The sequence below is a fragment of the Cetorhinus maximus genome, chromosome 2 (assembly GCF_964194155.1).
Source record: "Cetorhinus maximus chromosome 2, sCetMax3.hap1.1, whole genome shotgun sequence".
NCBI lineage: Eukaryota > Metazoa > Chordata > Chondrichthyes > Lamniformes > Cetorhinidae > Cetorhinus > Cetorhinus maximus.
Window position 1 is genome coordinate 122,752,121 of NC_135880.1, and position 22,493 is coordinate 122,774,613.

Sequence of the window (22,493 nt, forward strand, 5' to 3'; positions counted from 1 at the left end):
CTTTAGTTTTAAACGTTTGCCATCCCATTTTGAAATCAACTTTCAGTTCAATTAAACCAATTTGTGTATGCTCGTAGCTAAATGGAATTTTCATCGCTCTTCTACCTTTTTGTTCAGTGATTACAACCTTCGTAACATCAAGTGAAACTACACAATTACATGTGCTAGATAGATTTTATAATTTGTGATCCAGTATGACTTAAAATCTTTTGCCCAAAATGGTTATAATCTCTGTCCTTTAATTGAATCGCAAATTTTTTATCAAATTTGTGTAACATTGGAAAACATCTGAATCAAAATAAAATAAATTTAGTTTGATTGCTATATGTTTTAAAGTATAGATGGAAGAAAATTTATGGCAGTCATATAGAGTCTTTGGAATCAAGTGAAAAATTAGAGCTCAACATTTTGTTTTTTGAGTCACGACCTGGTCGGGATTGTAGCTTTATAGTTAATTTAGAAGAGTTCATTGTGCTGTGTTTATGGAAGTTGATAAAAGTCTAAGTCTAAAAATGATTTTGCTGATTGCAGTAATATATTCTGTTTAGCTGAAGAATAGAGCAAAGAATAAGCTTATTTAAATACCATTAAAATTAGCACCCTTTTATAAACTCATTACAGACAAATAGCTGATATATTGCATGGATTTGCCACAATAATTTAAATTATGATTGTTTTGCTCCTACCAGTAAGCAGAATATTTACTTCATTGCGTACAATTCCTCAGCAGTTTAACACATTCAATTTGACTAGGATTTCCATAACTTATTTACATCTTTGAATACTACAGTCAGTGAATTACTTTTTAAAGCCCAGCCAATATTATGCAGGTGCAAACAGCAGTAAGTTTCTATACAGAAAGTGGTTTAGACAGCAAATAAATGAATGATCAAAAATCATAGGTATTATGGCACATTGGAGGCCATTCAGCCCATCAAGTCCATTCTAGCTCTCTCTAGAGCAACCCAGTCAATCCCACCACCACATTCTATCCCCATATCCATGAAAAGTTGTGCCCCATCCAATTTCATTTTGAAACCTTTAATCATCTTTGTTTCCACCGCCCTCGTCGGCAGTAAATTCCAGGTTGCGTTCATTAAAAAAAAATGTTCGTCCTCAAATGCTTCCTGCATGTCTTGCCAAAAACTTTAAATCTGTATCCTGATTCCTTGTGCGATCAGCTAATGGGAACCATTTTTCTTGCCTGTCATAATCTTGTACGTCTCTATCACATCTCCCCTCAATCTCCTTTTCTCCAAGAAGAACAACCCTAACTTCTCCAGCCTAACCAGAGTTACTGCCAGGGAAGCCTGGAGCAGACATGGGGAATGCAACAATGTTCCCGGCGAACCAGGAGAGGCCAGGACTGGGTCCCGGCCAACTGGGGAACATGGAGAACCTGGGAATAATTCAGGAATAATAACGAGCTGTTCATTCAGCCCCTGAGGCTTGCCGACCATGCTGGTTTAGGTTGTGGATGGCAGCATTTCAGTTCCCCAACATGAAAACCACTCTAAAACGAAATTGTGTTCTTGTAAAGCACTCTAAACAGGGCATTACTTTACATTCATTCTTTTCATCTTGTGCAAGTAATGCCATATACCATTATTCACCTGACTGTCAAAAGCGGCTAGATATTTGCCAGCCATGGTTCAGTTGGTAGCACGCTCAGCTCTGAATCACCAAATTCCAGATTCAGGCCCCACTCCAGGGCTTAAGCACAAAAAAATCAAGATTTACACTCCAGTGCAGTACTAAGGGAACACTGCATTGTCGGAGGTGCCACCTTTCAGGTGATACCGTAAACTGAGGCCCCATCTGCCTACTTGGGTGGATGTAAAAGATCCCGTGGCATTATTTCAAAGAAGTGCAAGGGAGTTATCCCAGTGCCTTCACCAATATTTACCCTCAGTCAGCATCACAAAAAACATATCTTTATCACTTTGCTGTTTGTGGGAGTTTACTGAGCAGAAACTGGGTGCCATATTTCCGGCATTTCAACAGTGATTGCACTTCAGAAAGTACTTCATTAGCCATCCGATGGATGTGAAAAGCACAATATAAATGCAAGTCTTTGTTTTCTTTCTTATTAAGCTTGCTGTAACCTATGTTTGGTTCCACTTCTTGAACGGTCGGTGCCAGTCTTGATTTGAATATGGTCAGTGGACTAATAATTTTCATGATACTCTATTCCCCACTGCCATCAATCCCCAACACTATTGTAAAATTCAATGGCATTATTATTAAGAATGGATAAAAAAATTACTCTATTTTCAGAAAACAAATGCACAAGTTCTTTCATTTATTCCACAATCATCATTGAGCAAAACAGATTAATTGGCCATTTAACTCACCGATGTCTGAGACCTTACTGGGTGCATACCAGCTACCAATTACAGTTGATTTGTGAAGAGCTTCTGAAAATCCTAAGGATGTGAAAGGTGCTAAATTAATGCAAGTTTCTTTTCCTATGTAAGCTGATGTAAATGACAAACTCTCAATTGGCATCTGTTATTGTCAGTTGCATCCACAGGTTTTCATGACTGCACGAAGTTGTCAGGTACAATTTTTACAAAAATTAGCAAGGATTTGTTCATTTTTATGTTTAAAGCTTATATTTTTGGAAGTTTGCCACTAGACCACAGAGTCTTTCCATAGGTTCTGGATAAGCCAACCTGAACTGATACATTGTCAATAGATTTGATTTTTTTTCCCACTCTGGAGTTTGAGCTACTGAGTACTTTTAGTTTTCCACACTCTTACACCATGTTTCAGTGACGCTCCCAACATTTGTTTCACTACTAAGCATGATGGCTGAGATCTTCTGGCCTCAGTAAGATGCACCATGGGATCCCCTCTGAAGTCCCAACGCAAGGACTCCATAGGGATTGCCCAGGAAATTTGAACTTCTGATGGGTAATTTCACTGCTTCCGGGGACCCTCCGAAATAGTCTTTGGCTCCAAGTTAGAGTCAGAGACTTGAGACAATTCCAACTTAGTAACCTCGATAGTTACTGAGGAAATGTTAGACAGGAAAAAACCTAGGGCCAAACCTTCCATGGAGTGGCAGTCACTGTCGGATTGCCACTCCGCTCATATTTTCTACCTTAGACTAGAACTCCACATTTCTCACCCGGATTTCTGTCCCGGGCCTGCTGAGAAATGTGGAGCATTGCTGCTCCAGGAGACCTTGGTGTAGTTTAGGATCGTCGGGAGAAGCAAAGTCACACTCGCGTTTTACAACACCTGCTGCTTTAACCCAGTAATTTACCAGCCACTTTGACCAGGTAGGAGAGAAGCCAAGCATGTAAGGTGAGGAGGTAAGATGGTCAGGGGTTGAATGTTTGGGGTAGTCAGGGGGTTGGGGGTCTCTGGGTCAGGCTAGTCGGGAGTTCCAGTGGGGGGTTGGCCAAGGGGAGGGGGTGGTGGGTAGTGGGATCAGTTGTATAGTTATCCAGCAGTTTGAACTAGTTTTCTAGTCCTTCTAACTTGCCTTGGGTAACTATTAGGTAAGTGAGTTGGAATCATCCGAAGCGCTCCGCCTTTAAATCGGAGTTTCAGAGGGTTCCAGACACAGACGCAGATGTTGAAACTTACTGAGGAATTCCCATGGAGTCCTTATGGAGGGGGCTTCCAAGCAGCCCCCAGTGCAATAAGGGTACATGTCACTGTAGAATGGAAGAGCTAGTCTAACGGTAGTCTAATGGAAACCCTAGTCTAACGCTTGGGAAACTATACAACAGATCCCCACCACCTCCCTCATTCACTGGACTACTTCCCCCACCCCCAATTTCCTCCCAACCTGTCAAGCCCTCAGGACCAGACTCCTCCCTGACCACCACCACCCCACCCCCTTACCGGCCTTACCTTGCATGCTTACCTTTTCACATTGGCTGTTTTCAAGGCAGCTTTGAGAAATTTAAACTCTTTACATACCAGAACACGGCAGCTCATGCCGTATAAAGGAGGCATGGCTTCTGCATAAATTGTGCTGCTCCCTACGAGTTTTGCTGCACTGGGTCAGACGTGAAGGATCGTCCGCTGGAAGATCGCTCGGAAAAATCGGTAAAAAGGGTAACTTTTTTTTGTCTGATCAGAATCGGAAATAGGGTTTCTGATCTTGATCAGAAGACCTGGGGCTGATGTTTTTTCAGTTATCGTCTCTCCATACCTTTCAAAATAGAAAGTCATAGCTTTCCATTTTTTTGTTTTTGGTAACTGTACTATCCCAGACGAATACTGGTACTCGGTTGATGTAGTTTACAAAGCATTTCAGTTATCCCATTATTTTGGTCACGTTAATTTGAAACTAAATGATTGGTTTATGCTGACTTTGTACTTTTGAGACAAGATGCATGATAGAATTTGACAGGGTAAGTGTATTCTTTGACCTGAAAGAATGCACCAGTGCTTGGAAAATTCTTTGTAGGTTACATCATTGTGCTACTGCTAGAGGCTGGAGATTGGTCATGAACAAAACAATATGTATCAAAACTTCTAAAATATAGTCTTTGCATTTAGAAATGTTTGATATTTGCCAGTTTGTCTTTAATTGCATTAAAAGTTGCAGTAGATTTTTATTTCACTTAATATTTTCCTGCCACGTTTAAGTGCTAATTTTGCACAATACAACTCTTAGCAAGAGTACGAGCAGGAGTTGGAGATAACATAGTATAATTATAGGCCTGATTCTGTAACCTGTAGTCACCTCTAGCAAGGGGTGAACATGGAACCCTACTAGTTTTACCATTAACTGTATCTTGAGTGTAATTTTATTATAATTTTAAATAGTTTTTAGCCATATAAGTTTACAAGGTTTTTTAAAATAATTTTGAACTGTACTGTAATACTCCCCATTATATTATCTCGGCATAATACAGCATAGTGGAAAGATATTCACCATTGTGCCTTTGCTGACTCTTTGAAAGAGCCATTCAATTAGTCCCACTCTTTGGGCAGAATCGTCCTAGATTTGCACGAAGTGCGGTAGCAGGTGGGAAAAAGGACGCTTTATCCACTGGCAGGTATTCGTGCTGTATTGCCCCATTCCCGGCATGTCCTGCCTCATTAATAATGCATTCACAGGAAACACTCAGGATCGCTGGTGGGGCAGTCTGTGATTCGCCTGTCCTGTCATTGCCTCAGGGCTTCAGTAATCTGGGTGCCACAATTAAAGGGCACCCATGCACAGAGCTAGCACCCTCTAAGAGATCAGAAGCTGCTGCAAAGTTATGGCTGCCAATGTGCTGCCTCCAAATTTAGTGACACCTCCCTCAGGCACCTACTGAACACGCTGGAGTCCTGCCATGAAGCCCTCTACCCCTATTCTGGGCAAAGACCAGCAAGCAAGGTCACCAATCCAGCATGGGAGGTGGTGGTCAGTGCCAACGCCCTGCGAAAGAGGACAGCCACCCAGTGCCAAAAGAGGATGAATAATGATCTCCATTCTGCCAGAGTAAGCCACTCTTCTCACCACTCTCAACTCTCTCACTCTCAAACCCATCACACATCCACAGGGACCTCATTCACTGCCAGTTCAAGGGACATCACCATTCATTCTCTCACACACCTTCAATTTGCTTGCAGGTTGTGTCCTCATCCCGTCCATGGCACCACTCACCACCAACACATACCAGACATCTTTCTCATCTGGCCTGGCAAACGTCCTGCTTACACGCTCTCCATCTGTATTCATGTATGACAAGCTGACACACAACAAAAGGGAGAGGTCGCAGACTGATGGAGGAATGCCCAACAGCAGGGTCCTCTCAGACTTTGAAAATAGTCATCCAGCTGGCCCATTCCTGTGCTGACTGAGATTGGCGATGCTCAACCAAGTGAGGATCCAGCAGTGCAACATCCATCAGACAACCATGCTGTGAGTCAGTTCCCCTGTTCTGCAGTCCCCTGCCATGCATTAATTATCTCTCCTTGCTTTCGCAGGCACATCGGGGAAGCAGCCAAGGGAGTCCACAAGCCAGGTACTTGACTCAAGCCTCAAAGCTGCCTCGGAAGAAGGATCTAATGACACCCTAATTGAAGACCCATCACAGCGCTCACCCACACCCTCCACCAGCACAGAGACACACACTTCGGGACCTAGTTCTAGAGTAGCCTCTGGGTCAGAATCTGGTGAGCACATCGCACTGTCTGATCCACAGCAGGCGGCGGCAGGGACTCCCAAGGTTGCCAGCACTTGGAGGACTGCTGGAGGCCAGAAATCTGCTGAGCCCGAGTCAGATGAGGCACCTCTGGACTCAGTTATGCCTCAGTTACTGGAGCTACAAAAACAAACTCGGAAACATGAAGGGATGTCTGCTGCATTCCTCAGATTGCATAGCACAATGGAGAAGTCTGTCCGCCTTCAGTCTGAGGCAATAGCACTGGCATGCCAGCACACAGAGGTCAACACTGGAAGGATGGCAGCTGCCATGGAGATCTTGGTCCAGGATATAGGTCCTGCACTGCTGCGTGGGCTGACTTCCATTGCCGGCACCAGAATTGGCCTCCAACAGTGTCCACACAAGGGGGATATGGGGCAGCGTGATCTCACTCCAGCTTCCCCTTCGCCTCAAGGCGTCAGCCAGGAGCTCTCGGGCACCTGTGGGCAGGAGGATTAGCAGGTGCACACCCCAGGACTATCCACCCAGGTGACTCCAAGAGTGTCCGACCCATCCAAATCCCCTCTTCCTGTGACCCCAGCAGCTCCAGCTCCAGCTCAGCAGGCTGAGGAGGGTGCCACTGACACACAGCAGGACCCTGAAAGCAGGCCAAGGCCCTCCACGTCTCAGCCCTCCAGGGGACACCCATCAAGGTCATCACAGCGCGTAGCAGTCAGCAGAATGTCTCCACCTCTGCTGTGGTTGTCTGGGGAGCACCAAGATGTAGGGGCAGGGTTAAGAAGATGTAGTTGCAGAGCCATGGCAGGGTGTTAATCACTGTACATATGTTCACTATTGTAAATAAACTCCCAAGAATGCCTCCGTGTCTATGGCTCCTTGTTCTGATGAGCAGTGTTCATGTCATTCCGATGTGAAACCTTGATGAAGGCAGGTGTCTCAGTCCAGGGCCTCTTCCCCATGCAGTGTGTAACCTTCAGGCCAAAGTGATGGTCTGGCTTCACGCTGGACACGCTAGTGATGGCTGCACCTCGATGGTGCTTGTCATTGCTGCCAGAATGTTGTGGACAGGCATCACAAAGTTCCGTCATTCTCTCTGTGTGCTCTCAGCACCTTTTGCTATGGGTCTGACCGCCATCTCTTCAGCATCTGTGACTGGTGGCAGTGTGCTCCTGAAGGGGTCAGGTTCTGAAGGCTGACAAAAGGATCAGGTGCATTTAAAGTTTCACGGCTGCATCTCTATGATATGACCCTGATTACAGAGAGCAAGCGAGCTGCCCTCAGCCAGACAGGAGTCAGACATTGTCCATTGCAGTGCCAGGCTGTCTAGTGTGCAGCAAGCAGCAATGATGTGTGACACTCTTGGGGGACTGTATTGCAGTGCTCCACCAGACCTGTCAAGGCACCCAGACCTCATTTTCAAAATGCCTATTGTTTGCTCCACCAAAGTCTGGGTCTAGGCATGAGCCTCGTTATAACGTCGCTCTGCTGCAGTCTGACACCGCTGCACGGGCATCATCAGCCACGTCCTCTGTGGGTAACCCTTGTCCCTGAGGAGACAACGCTGTATCCGCTGAGGCCCCTGGAGGATGTCAGGGATCTGAGACCTGTTAAGGGTGTAGGAGGCGTGGATAATCCCTGGTAATGGTGTGCAGAGCTGTAGGATGTGTTTGTGGTGGTCACACAGCAGCTGACCATCCAGAGAGTGGAACCCATTGCGGTTAACATAGTTGACTGCTTGTTGCCATGGAGACCTAAGCTCCACATGAGTGCAGTCAATGGCACCCTGCACCTGTGGGAAAACTAGAAATCTGCACAAATCCAGCACTCTTGCTTCGTGCCTCTCCTGATCCTAGGCAAAATGCACAAATTTGTGTGTCTTCGCGACGATGGTGTCTGTGACCTCCCAGATACACTTGTGATTGGAGGTTTGTGATAGCACAGGTCACCTATGGAGCCCTGGAAGGAGCCACTGGTGTAAACATTGAAAGCTGCGGTCACTTTCACAGCCACTGGCAGTGGATGCCCTCAATGTTCCTGTGGCGCCAAATTTTGTAGCAGTGGCATATTTGACCGACCAGTTCCTTAGACATGCGCTGTCTTCGGCGACACTTGTTCTTGGTCATCTGCAGAAATAACAGGCGTTGTCTATAGACCCTGGGCCTAGCAAGGTAGCTACAAGTGATGACTCACTGTGGATTCTCAGCTGCGTGTGCAGCAGGCCCTGCCACCCCTTCTTCATCTTGAAGGAGGTGCTCCTCCCTTTGCCGAGCCAAGTATCTCCACCATAAACTCTTTTTCTCTGCTCTCTGTAAGCCATGAAGCAGACCGCTAAACCACCAGGCTCCATGATCCTGATGTTCTCCTCCTGCGTAATGAAAGAGAGAGGGGCATGTGGGTTAGCATGGGTACTAAGAACCTCTCTCGGTTAAGCCTGAAGGCCCTTTCACGCATGCAGGGGAGTTCTCCACCACTTGGATGGCCAGTGTACAATGCACTCATTGGCTGTCTGAAACCCCACCCACCGCCCCACTCCACTTGACTGATTGGCGGCAGCTTCAGCCACTGGACTGCATGCTCTGCTCTCAGCTCAGGCACAGACATTCTCCTAACCCGCGCTGCAAAGCTACACTATTAGCTTGAACCATAATGGATACTGGTTCACACCTTAATAAAGACTTTGCAAGGAGCTGTGGGTGCTTCCAACAGTGACTGCACCATGGCCACCTTTCACAAGGGGATTGTACAACTTGCCCAGTCAGCCAATTGTTCTGCTGCCCCCTAAAATCCACATTAATTTGCAGTCTGTGCCCAAGGATTGACAATTTCTGCAGCATTTGGTGGCACTTTCATTCTTTTGCATTGCTTGAGTGGACAGAAAAGCTTCAGAGGCCCGACTTCAAGCATGTCAATGGAGCTGCAGCCGAACGGTCTCAGCTGCAGAACAATGCTTGCTTTTGACAAGTTTTTCCAAGTGCGTGGCTGCTTCCCTCAACACACCACCACCCCCCTTCCCTCTCCCCCCACCCCCTGGCATGTGCTTGTGTACTGTCTTCAGTCTGTGCTGCCTTGCTCCCCAGCCCCACCCACACTCCAGCCCTTGCCCTAGCACTGCACTGAAAGCCAGCCAGGCAAAAGCGACTTGCCTGTGCACACCGCCCCCCACCGAATGCACAGAAATCTTCCTTGATGTCCTAAAGGTGATGCTCGTGATGCAAGTTTGTGTGCACACACATCAGAGTTCCCCTCAAATTTCAGCTTGCCAGGTACACGTCACTTATATACAGTTGTGAAACACATCGATGTTGAATCACGCTGATGTGCCCAGATGGTCCAGCATGGGGGGATGATTCCAGCTAGCAGGGCTTATAATTAGATGCAAATATATTAAAATGACATTCCCAGCGTGCGGTGGCGGGAAATGCGGCCCACCATTGACAGGGGGATTGGACGATCACAAACTGGTTTTATGATGGCACAAAGCCGATTTTTGGACTTTTTGCCAAATTTGTGCATCTCTTTCTCACCCACCCCCACCCCCATGATGCACGATGCCAACAGGGCCGGAAAACTACAGCCTTTGTTTCCCAACCTGACTTGCTCCCAACCTGCAAATATCCTTCTTCATGTATGTAGGCAACTGCCTTTTGAAAGTTGGTAAATGGGCCAGAGGAGTGGCAATCACCGTCGGACTGCCACCCTGCTCCTTTTTAATCACCCAGGTTGGGAGCTGCACTTTTCTTGCCCGCTCTTCCAACTGGGGCCTGGTGGGGATAGTGCAGCATAACTGGTTCCCGAGTCCTTCCAGTGCAGTGCAGCAGCGTTGGGGGAAGGGAAACCACCCCCCACCCCCATTTTTATGGCACTAGCTGCCATAAACCAAGCAAGAAGGTCACTGTGTTGAAATGCACGTTAAGAAGCCAGGGAAAGCTGTGTGCAAAAATAAAGTGGGTAGGGCGAGGGTCGCAGCTGGATATGGGGCATAGGATGAAGGTCAGAACTGGAGTGGGGGCGTGGTGATCAGTAGTATAGTAACACAGGAGTTGGAAGTGGTTTCAATCCTTCGAACCTTTCCTGGGTAACTAACCTGCCAAGAGAGTTGGAACCATCTGACGGCTCCCAGTCAAGGATAATTGCCCATCGGAAGTTTGAACTTCCCAGGCAATTACCATGCAGCCTTTACATAGGGACTTCTGTGGGGTCCCCCAGTGCACCTCCTGGGTACCTCCAGGGTACGACCCCACGAGGAACAGACATTCTGGGCCATTATTGAATCTACCTCCATTACCACTTGAAGCAGTGCACTTCTGACAACAATTTGCTGCAGAAGTTTCTTTTCCTCCTCATCACATCTGATTCTTTGGCCATTTACCTTTAAATTTGTATCCTCCATTTGCAGACCCTCCAGCCGCTGGAAACAGTTTCTCTATTATAACCTTTCATAATTCTGAACACCTATCAAACTTCCACCTTCTCATTCTCTGCTATAAAGAGGATAGAGAACTCTTTGGAAGTAAAAATAGAAAAGCAGAATTTTTTTAAATGGTGAGAAACTGAGAAATTTTGCCATTGAGGTATCTGGGTGTCATTGTACACGAATTATAGAAAATTAGCAGGCAGGTACAGCAATCAACTAGGAAACCAAGTGATATGTTGGCCTTTATTCTAAGAGAGAGCATAAGAGTGAAACAGTCTTACTACGGTTCTTTAGGGCTTTGATGAGACCACACTGGAGTACTGTATACGCACTTGGTCTCCTTATCTAAGTAAGGATACACTCACCTTAGAGAGAGTACAACTAAGGTTAACTAAACTGTTAGGATGAGGGGATTGTCCTATGAAAATAAACTGGACCTATATTCCCTGGAATTTAGAAGAATAAGAGATGATCTCATTGCAAGATATATAAAATTCTCAAGGGGCTTGATACGTTAGTTGATAGGGTGATTCCCCTGGCTGGCGAATTTGGAATTAGGGGTCACAGTCTCAGAATAAGGCACTAGCCATTTAGGATTGAGAGGAGGAGAAAATTCTTAATTCGAATGGTTGTGGATCTTTGAGGTTCTCTACCCCAGAGGTGTTTGTAGGTGACTTCTTTTCTGCAATTACTAATTTTCTTCACTTTGGTTCATTCGCATATAAACCAAAAAGGAGGAATAAATTAATCTCTTGCTCTGAGTGGATATATGATGCATATCTGGACCTCTGCCACCAGTGCTGCTCATAGGGAAGAGAGCTCTCTTAGTTTCAGTTGCAACTCATTTACAGCAGTGAAATGAGTTGAAATTTTAGCTACATAGCTCTACAAATACAGCAGAATTAAAATGGATCTTAATGTATTCATCAGTCACTGTGTTGTAATGAGATCTCCATCTACTACTTTAATTACCTTCGTTCCACATAGCTGGCTGAGACATTGGTGGGGTAGGGGTTTATATAGTGGGTGCCAGTAAATTTGAAGTTGTGCATAAAAATGTTTTAAGTTGACAATAGCTCCTACTATCTTAGTGATTAAGTGCTCAATAAGTGCTGAGTGGTGCAGACAAACCCATGTGCGATTGCTACCAGAAGAGTCTGGGATTCAAAAGTGGCAAGTGAAACCCGAGAATAACATTAGTGGTGGAGACTGAGGGAGAAGTAGGAATGTAGAGCCAGTCTGTTCAGTTGAATAATTATGGGCTTGTGTTTGTGGGAGTACTTCAGATTTTTGGGATTAGTCATGTAGTAAAAATAAATGCGTGCAGTCAAAACACATTTTAATTATTTTATGAACTATAGATGCATGTAATCTGCATGTGTGTGACTGATATCAATAGCAAATGGGATAGTTTAATCATATTGGTTGCATCTGGAGATACTTTTGAAGTTATTGACTTCAAATTTTGGTATATAATAAAAGACATGTTTTTATAATTTTGATTACTTTCACCTGTGCATTTAGATTAAAATTTGCAGATCATTTCATATCTGTCTCCTGAGCAGTCAGGGCCAACATTTCAAAAGCTGTATGCTTTATTTGATGGTTTTTAATTTGGGAACTCGCCATTTTCCACGTTCTAAATAAACACAAAGCTAACGAGCTGGAAGACTCTGCAGTCTGGCAAGAGCACAGACTGACATCGTGTGTGATGTAAATTTAATCTTCATGTTTCTTCATTTTTTTCCCCTCCTCTCCCAGGCTGCACTCCATTCCCTGACTGGGTTGACAAGGAATTTGCCTGAACCTGGGCATTTTCACCTCCCACAGTATAAGGCCCTTTTCAATTACTTCTCACAACTACCCAACAGAGATGAGAATGAAGTGAGAAGGTTAATGTGATCCTTTGTCACAAACAGTTTGCAAGCCAGTTGAACCTTTGGGCTTCTATCTGTATAATGTGTAAATGGCAAAATTGTTCCTGTCCAAATTCCGCCCCTTCTCTCCTGAAGGCATGACTTAATCTGGGTTCCAACAGCCCACTTTCAGTACTTCAGTCATATAGTTAGTCATATGCATACTTGGACAGTTAAGTATTGGCAAACTATTCTGTTATGGGGATCATCACAGCTCAACCCTGTCCTTGCTCAAGATGCCAAGTATTACTTTTATCTGAAGCTACTGTCAAACAATTAAAAAGCGGGCTATATTTTTCCTGTCTTAGTTCATGGGTGCTGAGGCTAATTATATAGCAACATTGCTCCTATTTCTGGCAGGTATCATCTGACTTAACAAACTAGAGATTGAACCTGGAACTTTCCTGGTCTCTGGGATGCATTCCACGTGGGGATGTGCACACACTGACTTAAGTTGTTGGAGGGGGTGGGGGCTATCAAAATAGTTTTCAAGAAGCAAAACATACTTCCTCCTTTGTTCAGCAGATGGCATTTAGTTTTATTGCAGTGAAAAGGCTTTTGTCTGACTCATCAAATGGGCTTTAGCACCTCCAAAGTATTATGTAAACGGAGTAAAAGAAAACTTTAAAAGCGCATGCAACTTACATCGCATTTAGATAGCTTTAGATAAAATAATCCTTGTACATGGAATATTTTCAGAAAATATTTTTGTTAGATTCAACCTCATCGGGCTGGAGGAAAACGTAACCACAGATGGTTAAAGTCTGAGGTTGTTTTGATAGCAAGAAACTGAGAATGCTGGCAATGATTAACGTGGCAAGCTGGCGTAAACAGGAAATTTTTTTTCTGGGTACTCATATTTCTCTGCATGAAATTCAGCCACTATATTTCAGTTCATCTGAGCAGTGACATTGTACCTTTTGTATTTTGCACCCTTTTTAATTCCTTGTGCAATAAGCAGAACAATGATTAAGTGGAATATGGGTAGCTTGATTGTCAATATTAGATCACTAATCCTCGTTGCCTAAGCAAATTTCCTGCTACAAAGCACAAATATTTTTGACTTGGAAGGCAGCAAGAGAGACCAGTTAACCGAGGCAGTACTGTTAGTTTTAGCTGGCTCTTTAATGTTGGAAAATTATATTTTTAAAATGGAAACTAAATTTTGTTCTCCATGTTTAAAGAAAAAAAACTGCAAATGCTGGAAGTCTGAAATTAAGACAAAATCTCCCGGCACTGCAGAGTGAACATTTATAAAGAGAAAAGTAAAAAAAAAAAATTCTGTTCAGATTTCTTAAATTCCGGTGATGCTGTAGTGTGTCACTTTACAGAAACTCACTGATTTGTGTTTCCAGCATTTTCTGATTTTATTTCTGCATATGTTGCCATTTAAAGTAGTATCTAAATTTTTGTGGTTGTTTGTTGTGTTTTGTTTTTCTTGAGCTGAATCGTTGCTAAGGTTTGGTTCCACAGGGTGTTGGAGCTAACTGGCCATGGCACCATGGTACAGGAGGCCATTCAAGCGGGTAGAGTTACCAGGAATGTAGTGGTAGTAGAGGACAGTATAGCCAGAGAGATTGACCCCATTCTCTGCAGCAAAGAGCAAGAGTCCAAATGCCTGTCCAGTGCCAGGGTTCAGGACATCGACTTGGGGCTGGAGAGAAACTTGCAGTGGGAGGGGAAGGCCCAGTTGTCATGGTCCATGTTGGTACCAGTGACATAAGCAGGACAAAGGAGGTTCTGCTTAGTCAGTATGAGGAGCTTGGCACCAAATTAAGAAGCAGAACCCCAAAGGCCATAATTTCTGGATTATTACCTGAGCTGCGTTCAAATTGCTTTAGGGCAAATCAGATTAGGGAGACGAACATGTGGCTCAAAGATTTGGTGTGGGAGAAATGGGTTCTGGTCTGTGGGGCACTGGCGCCAATACTGGGGAAAGTGAGGTCTGTACCGTGTTGGGACTGGTGTTCTCGCGAGCCGCATAGCTCTGGAAGTAGAGGGTTTCCAAGTAAGTATTGGGGGCAAGGGTACAAATTTGGGAAGATGTGGTAAATCAAAGAGTAGAGCCAAAGCAAAAGAGAAAGGTATTATTACAGGAAATGAGAAACAGACCATGACAGGAAGGGATAGTGTGTACAAATCTAACAGTAAATCAACAGATGAGACTAGAGGTTATAAAAACAATAAAAGGATAAAACTAAAGGCTCAGTATTTGAATGCACAAAGCACAAAGATGAACTGAAGAGTGCACACAGAAATAAACAAGTACAATTTGATAGCCATTGCAGAAACATGGCTGTAGGAGGACATGGATTGGGACCTGAATATCGAAGGGTACAGGATATTTAGGAAGGACAGGAATTGATGAAAAGGTGGAGGGGTGGCTCTGTTAGTTAATGATGGTATTAGCACAATAGAGAGGGATGACCTAAGTTCAGGAAACCAGGATGTGGAATCGGTTTGGGTAGAGATGGGAAATGGTAAAGAGAAGAAGTCACTTGTGGAAGTCGTGTACAGGCCCCCTAAGAGAACCACATAGTGGGTTGGAGCATAAAGGAAGAAATAAAGGCAGTTTGTCAGAAAGGCATGGCGATAATCATGGGAAATTTTAATCTACTACTTATAGACTAGGAAAGTCAGGTGGGCAAAGGTAGCATAGATGAGAAGTTCGCAGAATGTTCTGGGATAGTTTCTTAGATCATGTTCTGGAGCTAACCAGAGACCAGGCTATACTAGACCTGGTATTATGCAACGAGATGGGATTAATTAATGATCTCATAGCGAAGGTGCCCCTAGGTAGCAGCGACCATAATATGATTGAATTTAACATTTGGTTTAAGGGAGAGAGGAATGGGTCTGAGACTATTTTTAAATTTAAATGAGGGCAATTATGAGGCCATTAAAGCAGAACTAGCTATAGTGAATTGGCAAATTAGCTTAAGGGATAGGTCAATAGAGATGCATTGGAAAATATTCAAGGAGATATTTCAAAATGCACAGAATAGATGGATTCCAATGAGTAAGAAAATGTCCAAGGGTTGGACACACCATCTGTGGCTAACTAGAAAGGTTAAAGATAGTATCATACTTAAAGAAAAAGTATATAATTATGAAAAGATAGGTGGAAGACCAGAATATTGGACAGAACATAAGGACAGCAAAGGATGACTATGTGATTAATAAGGAGGGAAAAATTAAAGTTTGAGAGAAAGCTAGCCAGAAATATAAAAAGAGTTTCTATAAATATTTAAAAAAGAAACGTTAACAAAGTGAGCATTGGTCCTATAGAAAGTGAGTCTGGAGAATTGATAATGGAAAACAAGGAAACAGCAGATGAATTGAACAGGCATTTTGCATCGGTCTTCACTATAGAGGATACAAGTAACATCCCAGAAGTAGCTATAAATCAGAAAAAGGAAGGGAGGGAGGAACTCGGGAAAATTACAATCACCAGAGAAGTGGTGTGAGTAAATTGTTGGAGCTTCAGGCTGGCAAGTGCCCGGGTCCTGATGGACTTCATCCTATGGTCCTAAAAGAAGTGGCTGGTGAGGCAAGTGATGCATTGGTTTTAATTTTCCAAAACTCCCTAGATTTGGGGAAGGTCCCGTTAGATCGGAAGAGAGCAAATGTAACTCCATTATTCAAAAAGGGAGGGAGACAGGAAGCAGGAAACTACCGCCAGTTAGCTTAACATCTGTCATAGGGAAAATGTTGGAAGCTACTATTAAAGAAACTATAGCAGATAAGCTCAAGATAATCAGACAGAGTCAACATGGCTTTGTGAAAGGGAAGTCATGTTTAACCAACTTATTGGAGTTCTTTGAGGAAGTAACATGTGCTGTGGATAGAAGGAAACTGGTGGATGTACTGTACTTAGATCCCCAGAAGGCTTTAGATAAAGTTCCACATCAAAGGTTATTGCGGAAAATAAAAAGCATGCTATGGGATTAACATATTGGCATGGATAGAAGATTGGTTGGGTAACAGGAAGCAGCAAGTAGGCATAAATGGGTCTTTTTTCAGGTTGGCAAAATGTAACGAGTGGTGTGCCACAGGGATCAGTGCTGGGACCTCAACTGTTGACAATTTATATAAATGACTTGGATGAAGGGATGGTTGCCATTTGCTCATGACACAAAGATAGTTAGAAATGGAAGTTATGAAGAGGACATAAGGAGACTACAAAAAGATTATAGATAGCTTAAGTGAGTGGGAAAAGATCTGGCAAATGGAGTATAATGTGGGAAAATGTGAAATTGTCCATTTTGGCAAGAAGAATAAAAGAGAAGCATATTATCTAAATGGTGAGAGATTGCAGAGGGATCTGGGTGTCTTAGTCCATGAATCGCAAAAGGCTAGTAATGCAGGTATAGCAAGTGATTAGGAAAGCTAATAGAATGTCATCATTTATTGCAAGGGGAATCAAATATAAAAGTAGGGAGGTTATGCTTCAGTTATACAGAGCACTAGTGAGACCACATCTGGAGTATTGTGTACAGTATTGGTCACCTTATTTAAGGAAGGATGTAAATGCATTTTAGAGAAGGTTTGCTGGACGAATACCAAGAATGGATGGGTTGTCTTATGAGGAAAGGTTGAACAGGCTAGGCTTGTATCTGCTGGAGTTTAGAAGAGTAAGAGGTGATTCGATTTAAACCTTTAATATCCTGAGGGGCCTTGACAGGGTGGATATGGAGAGGATGTTTCCTCTTGTGGGAGAATCTAGAACTAGGGGTCACTGTTTAAAAATAAGGGTTGCCCATTTAAAACTGAGATGAGGTGAATTTTTTTCTGAGGGTCGTAAACCTTTGGAACTCTCTTCCTGAAGAAGAGGTGGAAGTAGAGTCTTTGAATATTTTTAAGGCAGAGGTGGATAGATTCTTGGTAAGCAAGAAAGTGATAAGTTATCAGGGGTAGGCGGGATGCAGATTTGCAGTTACTATCAGATCAGCCATGATCTTATTAAATGGCGGAGCAAGCTCAATGGCCTACTCCTGCTCCTTGTTCACACAGACACCTGATACCGCACCAACATGGGAGCTTTGACATACTGCATATCATTTTGATTGTCACAACTGAACCTGCTCCGGTTTTGAGGTCACCAAAAGTGCACTGAGAGTATCTTATTCACCCTCGTTAAACCTAAGGAACTGAGACCAATTATGTTGTTCCTATCAAGGACAGGATTGAGATCAGCTAATTCAATGCAAATGAGAGATTGCACCTTGGATAATCTGCATTTGTATGAATTAACTTTCATAAGAAATAAACTCATTAAGCCATCAGTGGGTACTCGTGTGTGTTGTATGTTGTGATTTTCAAATCTCATCTTGCTGGAAAAAATGCCTCTAATTTCTATTGGCTGTGTTGTTGTGCCAACTTATATCCAAATTCTGTATATATTTAAATTGATCTCCCAATTTAACAAGCATGAAGAAAGTATGTCTATGCAAATCCAATTATTATACTCCACTCAAACCTCTGGTGCTGCTTTTTGCCTCCAATAAGTAAGCTTGAGGCAGTAAGTGTTTGAACCCATGGCCTTCTGACTTGGAGTCTAGAGTGCTAACCATGTTAAAGGGTTCATATGTGGGGTTGGAAGCTCAGCTTGTCAAACGTGCCAACAAATCTGCTCCTGGTTTGACAGTTACCAGGAAGGATAAAGGTGAGGGCTGAAAATAATGGCTTTGGTCCTATAGAAGAAATTACTCTCAACTGACACTGTTCACCAGATGTCTGCACCATATCAGGCCTTACTTCCCTGTGCCAAAACTCTGTCCACTACTCCTCAATCATCCTGGAGAACTATAGTTACTCTCAGCTGCTTTTCTCACTAAACACCGTGCCCCCCTCCATCCTCACCTCTGTGGCTACACAAAAGTCATCATAAACTGAGTGCATCAATAACAGAGTATAATGTTCAGAATTTAGTGAGAGCGGAAATTCGGTGCAGAGAAGTAAAACGGTGTTGCTTTTTCCCTCCAATACTTAGTGATTCATGTAGACTTGGGGCGGTAAGTATTTAAAAGTTTGTCCGGTGTGTTATTGTAATCTGCAAGTTGGTGTGTTTGAGGGGGGGGGGGAAAAGTACAACCGGCCAAGATATGGGAGAGTAGGTTGTGTGTGTGGACGTGTAGTATGAATCTGTGTCTCTCTAACCTCTCCAATTCAGGGTCATTTATGTGGAGACTTTCTGACATATAAGGGAGGGGGAGGAGCATCAGAACAGTTTGCTTACAGACCTCAGTCACACCTCGTGTTCTCTGTAAGCTGCACACATTCTTGGCCGCACGGCAACTCTGAAGTTAATGTGCAGGTCCCTCACAAGCTGAAGGTACTATGTACTGAAATGAACAAGCCACGCATAACGGAAGAAGTTTAGCGGAGATATTTGTCACACCTTGAGAGATGCAGGATCAGAATGAGATTGGTATGATCAATAGTGTGCAGAGTAAGGCGCAATAGAGAATGACAATACCCAGAAACTGCTCCTATTGAACAGGCACAACAGGATCCTTGCTATCCATGAGGTTAAAGATGAAGACTGTCTGTCAGAAGGCCAGGCAGAATCCTGACCGTATCACTTTGGAATAGTAGGCTATCAAAACCAGGGAGGAGGAGTAGGAGTGGAAGCATAATTTTATAGGGTATGCAATAATTATGGGGGCAGATAGTATCCTTTGTAAACAGGATTGAGAACTCCACGTGCTGCCTACCTGGTGCCAGGGTGAGGGACATCTCGAACTGGCATGAAACTATATCAGAGAGGGTAAGGGAGGATTCAGACGCTGTGGTCCATATTGGAGCCATTAAAATAGGAAAGCTTAGACAAAAGGTTCTTGTTGAATAGGAGGAGCTAAATTTAAGAACAGAATCTTGATGGTTATGGATTCCTCAATTATTACATGAGCAATGTGCAAATTGGCAAAGGAATAAACAGATTAGGGAGGTGAATAAAAACGAAGTGCTGGAAAAACTCAGCAATTCTGGCAGCATCTGTGGAAAGAGAAACAGAGTTAATGTTTCCAGTCCAATATGACTCTTCCCTGGAACTGAAGTCGGATAGAAATGTGATGGGTTTGACACTGTTGAAAAAGGGGAGGGGCCATATGGGACAAAGGGAAGGTCGGATAGGTTAGAGAGCAGGGAGATTAAATAACTAGGATGCCATAGAACAAAAGACAAAGGGACTGGTAATGGTAGTGAAGGTACAAAGCATTGGTCCGGATGATGTGTTAATACCAGAATAAAGATCAGCTCTGTCTGAAAGCATAAACATGAAAACAAGATACGAACTGGGGGGTGGGGGGATTTCAGAGTGGAGGACAGAGTTCATGGTCTGAAGTTGTTGCACTCAAAGTTGAGTCTAGAAGGCTGTAAAGTGCCTAACCGGAACATAAGGTGCTATTACTCCAGTTTGCGTTGGGCTTCACTGGGGCATTACAACAGGCCAAGGTCAGAAATGTGAGCATGAGAGCAAGATGGTGAATTGAAATGGCAAGTGACCAGAAGACCGGGGTCATGCAGACTGAGTGGAGGTGTTCCGCAAAGCAGTCATTCAGTCTGCATTTGGGGTCCCCAAGGTAGAGGACACTGCATGGTGAACAGCGAATATAGTAGAGATGGTTGAAAAAAGTACACCTGGAAGGTGAAGGCAGGGGGAGAATACCTTGCTGAAGGCATTATGTGGGAAAACAGAATCCCATTTCATAGGAATCTGACACCAGTAATAGGACAGGAGGAACTATGCCATTGGAACGAGCTTCACCAGAATCAGGCTGGGACACAGGTCCAAGAGGAAAGTTTAAACTAGGTGGACCTTATAACCCAGTAAATGGATGAGTGGGGTGGGGGCTCAGGGCTCAGGTGCAGAGGATAGTATAAATAGTTCACAAGCGAAAAGGGAAGCAAGCAGAGCAATAATAAAATTTGTGCTTTGGGCATTACAGGTAAAGGTAAAGGTAAAACTAAAAGACTCAAAGTAAATTAAACCAGAAGAGAGAAATAGAAATGTCAATAAAACATTAAAGCAGAAGGACAAGTTAGGTTGTGCGGCCCAAAGAAGTGTTTTTTATACAAATGCATCGAGTATAAGGAACAAAAAATAAATAAATTACACAAGTGCAAAATTAACTTGGAGAGTATGACATGGTACCCATTTCTGTGACATGACTGCTAACAGTCAGGAATCTGATCCAAATATACTTGGTTATAAATCTACAGGAAAGATAGGGAACATAGCAGAGGGGGAGTAGTAGCCTCAGGGCTTAAGTATGCAATAAATTCACTAGTAAGAGGATATAACAAGTATAAGCAGGTAGAATTAAGAAATGGTAAAAGATTTTAAGACTGTACTGGGAGTTCTGGTAGCAACTGTGAAGTAGTCAACTGTATAACCGCAGAGTTAGACAAGCAGTGTGGTTATAATGGGGAATTTTTAGCTTTCATATAGATTCACTCATGTCAGAAAGATGATGAATTTCTTGAATGTGTTCAGGATAAGTTTCTGCAACAATATGACCTAGAAACAAGAAGAGCACAGGCCACGTTAGATTTAGTAATGAGACAGACTTAGTTAACCATCTAATAGTAGTGGTTTGGTAGTACAGACGTTGCTTATTACTGAAAAAAGAGACACGCCTAAGCTTTTCGTCTTGCACTCATCAGGACGTACCTACATTGGTATTCTCGTGAGTGCCTTGATAAGTGCAAGACTAAAAGCTTAGCCATGTCTCTCTTTTTTTCAGCCATCTAATAGTACATGAACATTTATCTAATAGTGGTCACGCTATAATCGAGTTCGAAGCAGAGTTTGAAAAGGAGAAGCGTGAAATGGCTTCCAAGTTTCTAGATTTTGGTAAGGCTAACTTTGATGAAATCAGACAGAGACTGTCAACAGTAAACTTGGAAAACCTGTTGATGGGTAAAACGACAGAGGATGAGTGGAAGGTGTTAAAGAAAAGATGTTATACATATACCTCTTGAGGTAAGAACTCTGGATGGGAGCATTGCCAGATAGACCGGTATTTGTTGCCCATCCCTAATGGCCCTTGAGAAGGTATTGATAAGCCGCCACCTTGGTCCATCTGGTGTAAGTACACTCACAGTGCTGTTGTGAAGAGAGTTCCAGAATGGGGAAAACGTGGCCCAAGCGCATAGATCGGTTTCCCTCTGAAGTCCTTTGTAGAGATGGAGGTCAAATATAGTTATATATTTCTAATGTAGTTCCAAATCAGGATGGTGTGTGGCTTGGAGGGGAACTTGCAGGTGGTGGTGTTCCAATGCATCTGCTCTTGTCCTTCCAGAGGTTGCAGATTTGGAAAATGCTGTTGAAGGAGCCTTGGTGAGTTGTTGCTGTGCATTTTATATATAGTACACACTGCCGCAATTGTGTGTCAGTAGTGGGGGGAATGAATGGTGGATGAGGTGCTGATCAAATGGGGAGGCATTTATTTTCCTTGATTTGCTGAGCTTCACGGTGAGTTGCTGCATCGTGGTGAATTGGGGTGCAATGTGTATCGGCACAGGTAGTCGAGGGTGTTGGGGACAACTTGAGGATTCCAGTGCTGCATCTCATTGCAGTGTTCAGTTGAACATCAACCAGCCGAGTGTGGTTTCTTCTAGTCCATACCAGTGCACAGTATTCAGCTACAGAGTACATAAGGGCCATTACTGAAATCCATAGTACTGGTGGTGAGGCTCTCCAACTGGTGTTTGCCAGATTCTGGATTAAGTTGACTCTTGACTTCGTCTTGGTGCTTTTAGGAAAGAGAAGGTGGGCAGGAACAATATGAGTCCATTGAAAACAGGTAATGGTGATATTGTAAGTGAAAATGAGATGCAGACATGCTGAATAATACTTTGCATCAGTATTTAGAGTAGAGGAAGTGGATATAATGTCTGCAATCCCAAGAAACTAATATTGAATTGGGGACAATAGCTCATTAAAATTAATATAATCAAAATAATATTGATGAAAATAATGGTACAAGAGTGTAACAAATCCCGAGGATCAAATGACTTTCATCCCAGGGTTGGAAG

At 43.5% G+C, this 22,493-nt stretch overlaps 1 protein-coding gene across 7 annotated transcripts in view; it reads left to right on the top strand.

The window, feature by feature from the left end:
* Positions 1-22,493, top strand: part of kank1a (KN motif and ankyrin repeat domains 1a) — a 275,855-nt gene that overhangs the window by 214,165 nt on the left and 39,197 nt on the right. The window lies entirely within an intron of this gene.